The sequence below is a fragment of the Eretmochelys imbricata genome, chromosome 1, assembly GCF_965152235.1.
Source record: "Eretmochelys imbricata isolate rEreImb1 chromosome 1, rEreImb1.hap1, whole genome shotgun sequence".
Lineage (NCBI taxonomy): Eukaryota > Metazoa > Chordata > Testudines > Cheloniidae > Eretmochelys > Eretmochelys imbricata.
In genome coordinates, this window is record NC_135572.1 from 112,323,393 (window position 1) to 112,336,040 (window position 12,648).

Below are 12,648 nucleotides of genomic sequence, written 5' to 3' on the forward strand. Positions count from 1 at the left end.
GGTTGGGTTTTAAATGTTAAACACTATTCATACAGCCTCTAAAATTGTTTTAAAGGACACTTCTTCTGCAAGAGAAATCTCATTGAAATACTCACAAAAAAGGAGAGAGATTTCTCGCATTGTCTTAAATTCCATTCAAATGGAGGGAATTTGCCTCCCAATGAGTGAGACTTGGCAGCTATATTGGATTTAAGGGTTTTTTTTTTTTAAACTGTAAGTCTGGTATCCTCTGCTTCTGCAGCTTCTTTTATTTTTCCCCTGAAGAGCTTACTGGTAGTAAAAGTCAATATTTTATTATGCTGAGATATTATTAGCTTACGGTTTTATTTCCTTAGTCTGTTACCTGATGATAGAAACTAAGGGCCAGATAAAAACAACAACAGCAGCTAGTGAGTTTCCCTGTTTCCCCAACCCCTCTGTCATTGCAAAATCTGCAGCACATGGTTTCCTTAAAAAGGTGTTTTTCTTCCTTCTGTGACCTAGAGCAAACCAAAAACACACCCACTGCAATAACCAGTCACCTGAAACATACATCTTAAACTGTATGTTAGCAGTGAAATGATATTCCTGCCTGTGCATTTTTAATCAAGTCCTGACTTTCCAGCAGGCAAACTCTTCAAAAATTACAATTACTGCCAGAGAAACATCATATAGTGGAGTCAGCACGCAAATGGTTGCTGAAGAGACTGGCTGATAAGATTTCACAAAGGAGATAAACAGCTGATCCCTCCCAACATGATCCTCAAGGAGGCTGCCTCCTAAATATGATCTGTCAGGGTTCCTTCCCCACTCTGAACTCTGAGGTACAGATGTGGGTACCTGCATGAAAGACCCCTGAGGCTTATTCTTACCAGCTTAGGTTAAAAACTTCCCCAAGGTACAAACTTTGCTTTGGCCTTGAACAGTATGCTGCCACCACCAAGCGTCTTAACCAAAGAACAGGGAAAGAGCCCACTTGGAGATGTCTTTCCCCAAAATATCCCCCCAAGCCCTACACCCCCTTTCCTGGCTTGATGATGATAATAATGCTCACTAATTGGTACAGGTGAACACAGACCCAAACCCTTGGATCTTAAGAACAATGAAAAATCAATCAGGTTCTTAAAAGAAGAATTTTAATTAAAAAAAAAGGGTAAAAGAATCACCTCTGTAAACTCAAGATGGAAGATTCCTTACAGCATAATCAGATTCAAAACATAGAGAATCCCTCTAGGCAAAACCTTAAGTTATAAAAAGACACAAAAACAGGAATATACATTCCCTCCAGCACAGCGTATTTTACCAGCCATTAAACAAAAGGAAATCTAATGCATTTTCTAGCTATATTACTTACTCACTTAACAGGAGTTGGAAGGCTTGGATTTCTGATCTGTTCCCGGCAAAAGCATCACATAGACAGAGAGAATCCTTTGTGTCCCCCCTCCCCCCGCTCCAGATTTGAAAGTATCTTGTCCCCTCATTGGTCATTTTGGGTCAGGTGCCAGCGAGGTTACCTTAGCTTCTTAAGCCTTTACAGGTGAAAGGGTTTTGCCTCTGGCCAGGAGGGATTTTATAGCACTGTATACAGAAAGGTGGTTACCCTTCCCTTTATATTTATGACAGTAACACTTTTATTTTTTGTATTACCAGGACCCCATTGTGCTAGACACTGTACAAACAGAACACAATGATTGTCCTTGTCCCTAAGAACTTACAATTTAAGACAAGAGACAGATGGATACAGACAGGTGGCGAAGGAAACAATGAGACTGTATTGGTCAGCATGACAGGCAGTGGTCAGAGCCAGGGGTGAAAGTGGGCCAGTTTGGTGTACTGGTAAGAAGCCAGTACCGGACCATATGCAGCTGACATTAAAGCGCTGCCATGGCCCCTTTTGTCCCCTCCCTCCCTCTCATCGGCGGCCCTGCCCGTAGGGACCCTACCGGCAGGGCCGCTGATGGGTGGAGGGGGTCAAAAGGGGTAGTTGCCCCGGGTCCAGTGATTTAAAAGGGCCTGGGGCTTGCAGCAGCAGCTGGAGCCCCAGGCCCTTTTAAATCGTTGCTGGAGCCCTGCGCAGCGCAGGACAGGCAGTGAGGATGGGCTGGCTGGAGGAGGCTGACCACCCCCACCCTCCCAGCCCTGCCCCTTCTGGGGGCCCAGAGTTCAGCCCCCGTACCAGTAAGTGTTTAATATTACTTTCACCCCTGGTCAGAGCACACCAGTGGCCTAACCATTAAGTTTTTGTTGGCATCATGGCATAGAGTTTTAAGGAGGGTTTTGAAAGAGGATAAGGAGGTGGCTTTGCAGATGTTTATGGGGAGCTCATCCCAAGACTGAGAGGTAGCATAGGAGGAAGCACAAAAGTGCTCCTTTGAGACTTTAACAAGAGGGCAATGAAGTCTAATATCACTGGCAATTTAAAAGGGAGAGTCAAAATCTTGAAAGTGAAGGAGAAATGGTACATAGGCTGAGAATAGGCCATGAAGGGCCTTGAAAGTGAAGACCAGTAACTTACATTTGAGAAAGTAGAACTAGTGGCGGGATGGAAAGAGGAGAAGGGATGACCTTTCAAAGTGGTGGGCTAGGTAAATGATCTTTGTAACAGCAATTTGAATGGATAGGAGTGAAGCAATGTGCTCGGAAGAATCAACAGGCCTGTCATCAAACCAGATCCAGAGAACAGAAGAGTGTGCTGTCTGCCAGGAGCAAGGACACAAGATGTGGACATGAAGCTGAAGAGCATCCTGATGGGAGTGGGGAAAGAGACACTGATTGTGCTGCATGTCAGAATGAACAACACTGCTAGATTCCCATTGGAATGGATGAAGAATGACTATGCCTGGCTGGGTAAGATGCTTAAAGAAGTGGAAGCTCAAGTGATTGTCAGTAGAATACTTCTGGTCCCTAAAGAAAGAGCAAAAGTATGACAAGGTAATGAAGATAACTCAATGCTCCCAATCCATTAGCACCAATTCTTTAAAGGCATTAATTGAAAGAAGATTTCTCAACTGATGGACTTCACTTGAGTACCTGGGGTATTAATCTTCTGCTAACAAGGCTGGCATGATTGATAAGAAGGACTGTAAACTAGGAGATAAGGGGAGAAGGCTGGGAGAGACTCTCAAAATCCACTCCTGACTTCAGTGCACAGGAACAGGAAAATCAGCTAAATGAAGACACAACAGAGCACCACAAGCTAGAAAACTGGGTGAGGTTCAAAGGAAACTGAAATGGTTGTACAGAAATGCAAGAAGTCTGGGCAATAAAATGGAGAAACTGGAACAACTGGTGCAAGAGGCCTAACCAGATTTTGTAGGGATTACAGAAACATGGTCAAGTAGCACTCAGGACTGGAATACATCATACTGAAGGATATGCTGTTTAGGAGAGAGAGAAATAAAGGTAAGGGAGGTGGAGTTGTGCTGTATATGAAAGAAGCACTAAATGCTAAAGAAATATGAAGTGATAGCATAGACAAAACAAAATCTGTCTGGGCCAAAATCACTTTGGGGAAGCAAATTAGGTTCTGTTGGGATTTTGTTAGAGGTTTGCTATAGATCCCTCCCCCCCAGGGTCATCTTCTGACATGGATAGTGATCTCTTTATTATTAGAGAGAAATACTTTTGGGGAATTGTCATTGTCAGGGTTCCCTCCCCACTCTGAACTCTGGGGTACAGATTTGGTGACCCGCATGAAAGACCCGCATATCAGCTTAGGTTAAAAACTTCCCCAAGGCACAAATTCTTCCTTGTCCTTGGATGGTATCACTGCCACCACCAAGTGAGTTAGACAAAGATTCAGGAAAAGGACCACTTGGAGTTCCTGTTTCCCCAAAATATTCTCCCAAGCCTCTTCACCCCCTTTCCTGGGGAGGCTTGAGAATAATATACCAACCAAATAGGTAAAAAAGGTAAGCACAGATCAGACCCTTGGGTTTTTAGGACACTAAAACCCAATCAGATTCTTAAAAACAGAACTTTATTATGAAGAAAAAAGTAAAAGAAGCACCTCTGTAAAATCAGGATGGAAGGTAATTTTACAGGGTAATAAGATTTAAAACACAGAGGATTCCCCTCTAGGCAAAACTTCAAAGTTACAAAAAAACAGGAATAAACCTCCCTCTTAGCATAGGGAAAATTCACAAGCTAAAACAAAAGAATCTAACATTTCCTTGCTTTACTTACAATTTTTGTAATCTAGATGCTTATTTCAGGTAGGGTTTTATGTGATGGTTTCTCCTGCCCTGGTCCCTCTCTGTCCCGGAGAGAACAACAAAAGACCACACAAACAAAACCTCCCCCCACAGATTTGAAAAGATCTTCTTCCCTTATTGGTCCTTTTGGTCAGGTGCCAATCAGGTTATTTGAGCTTCTTAACTCCTTACAGGTAAAGGAGGGATTTTATGCTATCCCTAGCTGTATGTTTGACAGTCGTAATGGGAGACTTTGATATTGAATGGAGAACAAATCCTACTAATACTGACAGGGCCCAATTATTCCTACATGGGATAGATGACAGTTTTCTTCATCAAATTGTGTCTGAACCAACAAGAGGTGATGCAGTTTTATACTTGGTTGTATTAAGTAGTGAGATCATCATAGAAGAGATAATCATGGGAAACAAACTTGGATCAAGAAATCACAAATTGATTCCATTTAAATTAAATGGAAGGATAATCAAAACCCAGTCATCAAACTACAGTTTTTATTTCAAAAGCACAGACCCTGGGAAATTAAGGCAATTAGTTAAAGAACTCAGCTGGACAAAAGAGCTCAGAAACTTAAATGTGGAGGAGACATGGAATTTCTTCAAAATAATGATAGTTTTTTTTATATCTGAAATTTCCATCCCAAGATGGGGGGTGGAGGGAGGGAGTTGTAAGAAAAGGCCCTAGACATAGCTAGATGATTAACCACCTCAAAAAGATTATTAGGAGTAAGCAGAGAGACTATAGGGAATGGAAAAAGGGTCTGAATCAGGAAAGAGATGTAGGAAAAAGTGAGAATTGCTTAAAAAAAAAAAAGCCTAATTAGCTCTTGCTAAGGAACTTAAAATAATAGGTTTTTTAGTTTTATAAATAAGAGGATAAGGAAAGATGAGGTTGGGCCAGCGTGATGTTTCCCTCTGGTGTTATCTGGACCGGTGATCTGCGAGGTCATTCCAATCCTTGATTCTGGGAGCCAGCCTTACCCTGCTCTGCTGTGAGAACCCCCCACTCCTGGGCTGCTCACGCACTGCCTCTGGCATGTAAGCTGCTCCTTGGATTGTACAACCGAATGACACTAGCCAATATCTCCGATCCCAGACACCACCCTAGGAACCTCAGTCTTGCAGTGTCCAGTTATGCCCACTGGACGCTGCAAGTTTATATGAGTTTGTCAATTTAACAAAGAAATTGATATGTATCAGGCTTGTTATCCCAAGGGGAGTCTCTGACATGCTTCAAACCAAATGCACTGCTTCAGGTAGAATCAACAGATTTATTAACTATAAAAATAGATTCTAAGTGATTATAAGTCAAAGCATAACAAATCAGATTTGGTCAAATGAAATAAAAGCAAAATGCATTCTAAGCTGATCTTAACACTCTCAATGTCCTTACAAACTTAGATGCTTCTCACCACAGGCTGGCTGGCCGGCTGCTCTTCAGCCAGGCTCTCCCCTTTCATCAGTGTTTCAGTTGCTTGGTGTGGTGGCTGTAGATGTAGGTGGAAGAGAGAGGAAGAGCATGGCAAATGTTTCTCCCTCTTATCATGTCCTTTTCTCCACTCTTGGCTTTGCCCCCCCTTCAGAGTCAGGTGAGCATTACCTCATCACAGTTCCAAACTGACCAAAGGAAGGGGGGTGACTTCCTCAAGAGTCTAACAGATTCTTTTGTTGCTGCGTAGGCCAGCGTCCTTTGTTCCTGTGAGGCTGGGCTGGGTTTGTCCATACCTGCCCTGATGAGATGTGAACTGCCTCTCTGCTCTTGGAGAGTTTTTGCCTGGGCTTATTTTAAGCCACGAGGATACATTTTCAGCCTCATAACTACAAACGTGAAATTATAATCTATAACCTTACTGTAACAATTACTATAACATCACTAAAACAACTATGCTCAGTGCATTATGAGCCTTCCGAAGACACCCGACATGACAAACTTTGCATTGGATACCACGTAATCATTTTACAAGGATTAACATAGGGGTGCTGCGTGTTCCCCTGAGGTACAGAGTGTCACAGCCAGTATGCCATGAGAATGGGAAGGAGACTAAAGATAAAGTAGGTGTGGCCCAAAAACTAAATGAATACTTTGCCTCACTTTTCAGTAAGGATGACAATATGTAACATGTGCATGAAAATATGATCTACAGAATGGATCTACTGGTCCATTCTGACCTTAAACTCTATCACTCCTTTTACCAAGGCCAGAGAAAAGAATGTTGCAGGAACAGAGACAAAAAATGAGAGCCTGTGAGACAGATATCACAATCCCATGCAAAATCTTTGGGGACCATATTTTGTGAAGTGTATGTATTGCTGTGAGTCAGAGATTATATGCAACTCCTCAGGGGATGGTTATGATTGCTCCTCCAGGGATGATTAAGGTGAATTACTTAGGTTGTAAACCCCTCAAGAGAGGTACCATTCCTGGGGAGGCTTGCATATATTGGTTCAAACTGAGTTTTCCAGAAATCAACAAAGAAAGGGCTTTTGAAATAAAAAGATGGGGTTTAAACTGACTCCATCTTTCTAATCTAAATGGACAGGACCTTCTGTCCAAGGGAGACCCAAACCTTGTGGACGGGTTGGAAAGACTTTGACCTTATAGGTTTCAGAGTAGCAGCCATGTTAGTCTGTATTCGCAAAAAGAAAAGTACTCCTTTTTCTTTTGACCTTATAGGGTCCCTTAAGACTGATGGGTGACCTCCAGTAAGCTTTTTTAAGTGTATAGCAACTTCTCTATATGGTTTCTCTGAAATGCTTTACCTTAAGAATATATGTGCTTGCTTAGAAAGAGCTATGTGGTAACTTGTAACTGCTGGCAACACACGGTTCATAGACCGTGGAGAGAAAGCAACACATAGGCACTGGCCTTTAGGCTGGCTTACTGGGGATATCACAGTGAAAGGCAGGGAGCTCTAAAACCCCCAGTCAGAATGCAGTGGTACAAGGTACCCTGCCCAGAGACGGGTGATGGCTGGAGACAAGACTTGGAACTCCTGGAGTGAACCACAGAGCAGGAATAGAATCATAGAACCATAGGGTAAGAAGGGACCACAAGAATCATCTAGTCTAAACCCCTGCCAAGATGCATGATTTGTTGTGTCTAAACCATCCAAGACAGATGGCTATCCAGCCTCTTTCTGAAAAGAAAATAGGTGCAGCTGCCCTGAAACTGTGACGGTATGGACGAGAGTTTAGCTGTGTGGTTAGATAGGAGAGGAGGTCTCGTCTCAGGGATATTATTCAGAAAGAATCGGGATTTGGACATAATATAGACATGAGGACCTAGAGAGAGATCAAAGATGACACCCAAGTTACAGACCTGAGTGATAGGTAGGATGGTGGTGTTTCCCAGAGATCAAGAAAGGAAGTAGGAGAGCGGGCTTGTGAGAGAAGATTAAAAGCTCTGTTTTTTGATTCTCCCCTACCCTGGCTGACTGCTATTTATTTGTATTGTTGTAGCACTTGGAGGTCCCAATGTGTTAGACAATGTACACATCATTAGAAAAGACAGTTTATAATGGCTGATGCCTGTATCCCTTACCCCATGCTAATTAAAATAATTAGCATTTAAATAGTACCTTCCATCTTTCAAGCACCGATTGCCTTTTTTTTTTTTTTTTTTAACTTAACACACTAACAATGTGTTGTACAGTAGCTGGATTAAATGTTCTGTGGCCTTGTCTATACTCAGTCAATAGAGGGAGTAAAGTTCAGCCTTCCTTGGCTGGAAGGACAGCTGTCATGGCATAGGGGCCTGAGAGCATGAGGAGTAAAGGGACAAAGAATGGAACCTTTGGGATTTTTCTTTTATGGATCTGATCCAGTAAGGTGTTGAATTCCTACTGATATCAATGGGAGATGAGGGCACTCAGCACTTCAGTGAGTGATACTTTCGTGTTCATGTATGTGGAGCATCCCCTTATTAAATATAACAGTGTACACAGAATTAACAGCCTAGAAAGAGGAGGGGTTAAAATGGATTTAAGTTGGAGAGGGCCTCAGGAAACGGAGACAGCACTGAAGTCCCAGCTAAGTTATGGCAGCCTTCCAGGGCTCCTCTATGGGCCACATAGCTGCCCAGAATCTTGCTGTGGCCCTGTCCCCAGAATGCCCCTCCTCTACCCCTGCACAACCTCTAGGCCAGGGCTTTTGAGGGGGAAAAAGAAGAAACCTTACATCTTAAACCTTCCACAGGGCCTTTGTTGGGTGAATCCTCCCCTTCTTGTATATGGGGATTTTAGAGCCCCTTTATGTCATTCCCAATGTGGAAAATACGGGAAATACGTATGTTATTTTGAATGAATATTGTATATATCTCAGTTTACCTGCCTGCTATTATTTGGCTGATTGCACGGAATTTGATCAAAGGAGGCTGTTAAGGAGAAACAAGCAGGAAAAATGGCTGATAGGGTAACTGCAGGGATAATAACAAGGGCCTTTAAGAGAACAATCAGTGAGCTTTTCATTGGGAAATACCTACTTGCCTGTCTCAAGCCAGGTTAAAAGGTCCGTTTTTCCAAGGCCAGAGCCTAAGACCCAAAGAACACAAAGAGTATGTCTACACAGTAATAGTTGTGCATAGGCTAGCATACCTGAGCTAGCTTGAATGCAGTTAGTGCAAGTAACAGCAGCAGCAAAGACACCACCATGAGGACTTCAGAGCGAGCTAGCAAGCCAAATACATAGCCAGGGTCCATGCCAGGCTTGTACTACCTCTGTTGTCTTCACTGCTCCTCTTGTTACCCTCATTAGCTGGATTCAAACTAGCTTGCGTAAGCTGGCCTGTGCTCAGTTTTTGCTATGTAGATATATCTTAAGCCATTAAAACCCCCTGCACAGAGAGTAAAGTGGGTGGAGTGAGCAGCAGCTGTTCAGGGAGATATGCTGACTTGTGGCTGAGTGAGGCAGCTAGGCTTGTGAGGGAAGTGATAAGTTTCAGGCCCTGTAGGGGGATGCAGACCTTTGATAATCCTAACCCTTTTCCTGTGCTTGCTGTGAGTCTTTGAGTGACCAGACTTCTGTTTGAGTAGCTTTACATTAGGGGACCTAGGGCCAGCCCCCCCGGCCTGCCCGCCCTTGTTTGGAGACTGGTTTTTGGAAGAGGTGTTTGACCCTGGGAGAAAGGATTATTAGACCCAGATGGCATCTGGTGATTCCTGTAAAGGGCTGAAGGAGCTCACTTGAAGGAGGAGCTGCTGGAAACAGGTGGGCTCCTGTGGCTGACTGTGGAGGGGGAGAGATGCAAAGGGAAAGGCCTCTGGGTTTTGATCAGACTACATGGGAGAGACACCAAGAAGCATATTTCACAATTTATATTTAATCAGCCTACTGCAGCTTTCAGCCACCCACTACCAGTTTCATGCGATGAGGCCAATGAAGGTTAGTAGTTGGCAAGACAAGTTACAAGCCAGTGATCAGCACTGCAGGTGTCACTGCTTTGATTACTTGGTGTGACTGCTGGCTCCAGGAATCCAAATATATTCCACCCCCTTAGTACACAAGGTAGCACCTGAGGTTGCTGCAATGTAGTAACAGCTTGGAGAATCATTATCCATTGAATTCTCTGCAGAAACATTTTCTTGCTCAGTTGCCGTCTTCCTGATCCACCACAAAAGAAGGTTTGAGACAATGTGATGATGCTGAAAACAGGACAGGGGAAGAGAAATGGACCAATAGCACTCTGTTTCTCCTAGCTTCTCTAAAATAATGAGGCAAAAGTGAAATGATATTCAGATGTTTATTGCTTTAGGTTAAATTTGAGACCATTAGGAGACTCCACAAAGAAAAGGGTTAACGGCCATTGCAGACCAATCCATCTCATTATAGGGTTGAATTAACTAAGTTTTTATTAATTAACAAAACCGACAATTTAAGAGTCTGATGAGATTGCACTTTCCTCAAATACTGTATATATCTGTTTGAATTGACTAAAAGTATTTTGTAAGTGTCAATTGATAACTGCTTGCTGAAAGTATTCAATATTTGAATACTTGTGATGGGAGGTTTAAGTCACCTGATATTTTTCTTCCCTGATTGGACAAGTAGCTCCTGAAGTTTTGAATTTATCAAGGAGAGGTAACAGACAGGATTAGAGAATGTTAAGACATTTTCCTTTCTGGGCCCTACAGGCCTTGCCTGAAACATCATGCCTAGAAAAAATTAGGCAACTATAAGATCTATTAACTGGGTGTAGAGTTTAAATTGAACTTTCTCTTGTCACATACCTGGATAACTCTGTGTGCAATTTGAGATGAGTCAAATCTTTGTCTGGTTTTAATTGCCTCTGTGCCAGGGCTGTAGCAATTTGTTTTGGGAAACCTATCTTCCTCCTGCCTTGACCAATATACTATTAAATAAATGACGGACCTAGTTGTCATCATAGTCTTAAATAAAGTAATCACATGTAATTGCAGAGTACTAGCAGTTAAGGGAAAAGTCAGATCCTTGTCTGTTTCATTTAATTGGCTCTGCTCTACCATTCTGGTGAGTTCTGTGAACACTTTCTCCTGACTGTGTCAAGCATCAAGTCATTCTATATGAAGCTGTCAAGGTTTCTTCCCCACTCTGAACGCTAGGGTACAGATGTGGGGACCTGCATGAAAAACCTCCTAAGCTTACCTTTACCAGCGTAGGTCAAAACTTCCCCAAGGTACAAAATATTCCACCCTTTGTCCTTGGATTGGCCGCCACCACCACCAAACAAATACTGGTTACTGGGGAAGAGCTGTTTGGAAACGTCTTTCCTCCCAAAATACTTCCCAAAACCTTGCACCCCACTTCATGGACAAGATTTGGTAAAAAGCCTCACCAATTTGCCTAGGTGACTACAGACCCAGACCCTTGGATCTTAAGAACAATGAACAATCCTCCCAACACTTGCACCCCCCCTTTCCTGGGAAATGTTGGATAAAAAGCCTCACCAATTTGCATAGGTGACCACAAACCCAAACCCTTGGATCTGAGAACAGTGAAAAAGCATTCAGTTTTCTTACAAGAAGACTTTTAATAGAAATAGAAGTAAAGAAATCACCTCTGTAAAATCAGGATGGTAGATACCTTACAGGGTAATTAGATTCAAAACATAGAGAATCCCTCTAGGCAAAAACTTAAGTTACAAAGAAGATACACAGACAGAAATAGTTATTCTATTCAGCACAATTCTTTTCTCAGCCATTTAAAGAAATCATAATCTAACACGTACCTAGCTAGATTACTTACTAAAAGTTCTAAGACTCCATTCCTGGTCTGTCCCTGGCAGAAACAGCATATAGACAGACAGAGACCCTTTATTTCTCTCCCTCCTCCCAGCTTTTGAAAGTATCTTGTCTCCTCATTGGTCATTTTGGTCAGGTGCCAGCGAGGTTACCTTTAGCTTTTAAAAGTATTTTAAAAAGTATTTAAAAAGTATTTTAAAATAATGAAGAACCCCAGGTTGAATGATGAGGCTTAAATTTTTTTTTGGCTAGCTACCCATTCAAGGAGCACCATCCATGCTATGCCCTGAATGAAATAGGTGTCCTGGGCAGAAGATAGTATAGGATCATGTAATTGAACTGTAACAAGGGAAGTACTCTTGCAGCACCCCTTGTGGGTAGAAATGGCCACATTGGCACCCCCAAGTTCCATTTCCCCCTCATAAAGGTGCCTCAAACTCCATCTTCACTCTTCAGTTCAATAGTGCCCTTGCTGCAGGCTAATTTATTAACATTAATGCTTCAAAGTCATGAAGTATACTCCATCACCCTAGTGCAAAAGCTAGGCTCTTCTGTGACCTCCCTCTTCAATCAGAGTAGTGGATTGCTAGGTTTCTCCTGTGTTCCCTAGACAAACTCAAAGACCCAACATGAAGCTCCCCCAACCCCCACTGTTCCTCAGACGTTCTTGTCAACTGCTGGAAATGGCCCACCTTGATTATCACTACAAAAGGTTCCCCACCCCCACCCTGCTCTCCTGCTGGTAACAGCTCACCTTAAGTGATCACTCTCTTTACAGTGTGTATGGTAACACCCATTGTTTCATGTTCTCTATGTATATAAATCTCCCCACTGTATTTTCCACTGAATGCATCCGATGAAGTGAGCTGTAGCTCATGAAAGCTTATGCTCAAATAAATTTGTTAGTCTCTAAGATGCCACTAGTACTCCTTTTCTTTTTGCGAATACAGACTAACACGGCTGCCACTCTGAAACCCATAATATAAACAGTATCCACCTACCCTGGATTTAACAATGCAGAGTAACCAAGATCCTCCCACTCTGGGCTTAAACTCTTACTCCTCCCCTGGGTTCTTCCCAGCTCCCTGTTCCTTGGCTGGAACACCAGTCTATGGGACTGTTTCCCTGGACCTTCCTTCCAGAGCTCCAACTCCTCTGCTGCTGTCCTGACCCTGAGCCTTTTCCAGCTCTCTTCTCCCAGCAGCTCTCCACTACTGCTCCCTGGAGGAAACTCTAGTACAGGGG

The 12,648-nt window shown here is 42.9% G+C and overlaps 2 long non-coding RNA genes across 3 annotated transcripts in view; one reads left to right on the forward strand and one right to left on the reverse strand.

The window, feature by feature from the left end:
• The first annotated feature begins 3,150 nt into the window (after positions 1-3,150).
• Positions 3,151-12,648, forward strand: part of LOC144263129 (uncharacterized) — a 32,954-nt gene continuing 23,456 nt past the window's right edge. Inside the window, exon 1 of one of the 2 annotated variants that reach the window (XR_013345733.1) lies at positions 3,151-3,381. This is a non-coding gene — a long non-coding RNA (uncharacterized LOC144263129). Of the gene's footprint in view, positions 3,382-9,166; positions 9,395-12,648 lie in introns of those variants that run through there. The other variant, XR_013345731.1, reaches the window with a different exon arrangement.
• On the reverse strand, positions 5,447-8,914 carry LOC144263137 (uncharacterized). Its single transcript, XR_013345735.1, has 2 exons — positions 8,782-8,914; positions 5,447-8,718 (listed from the first exon to the last, which is right to left on the reverse strand). It is a non-coding gene; the product is annotated as an uncharacterized LOC144263137 (long non-coding RNA).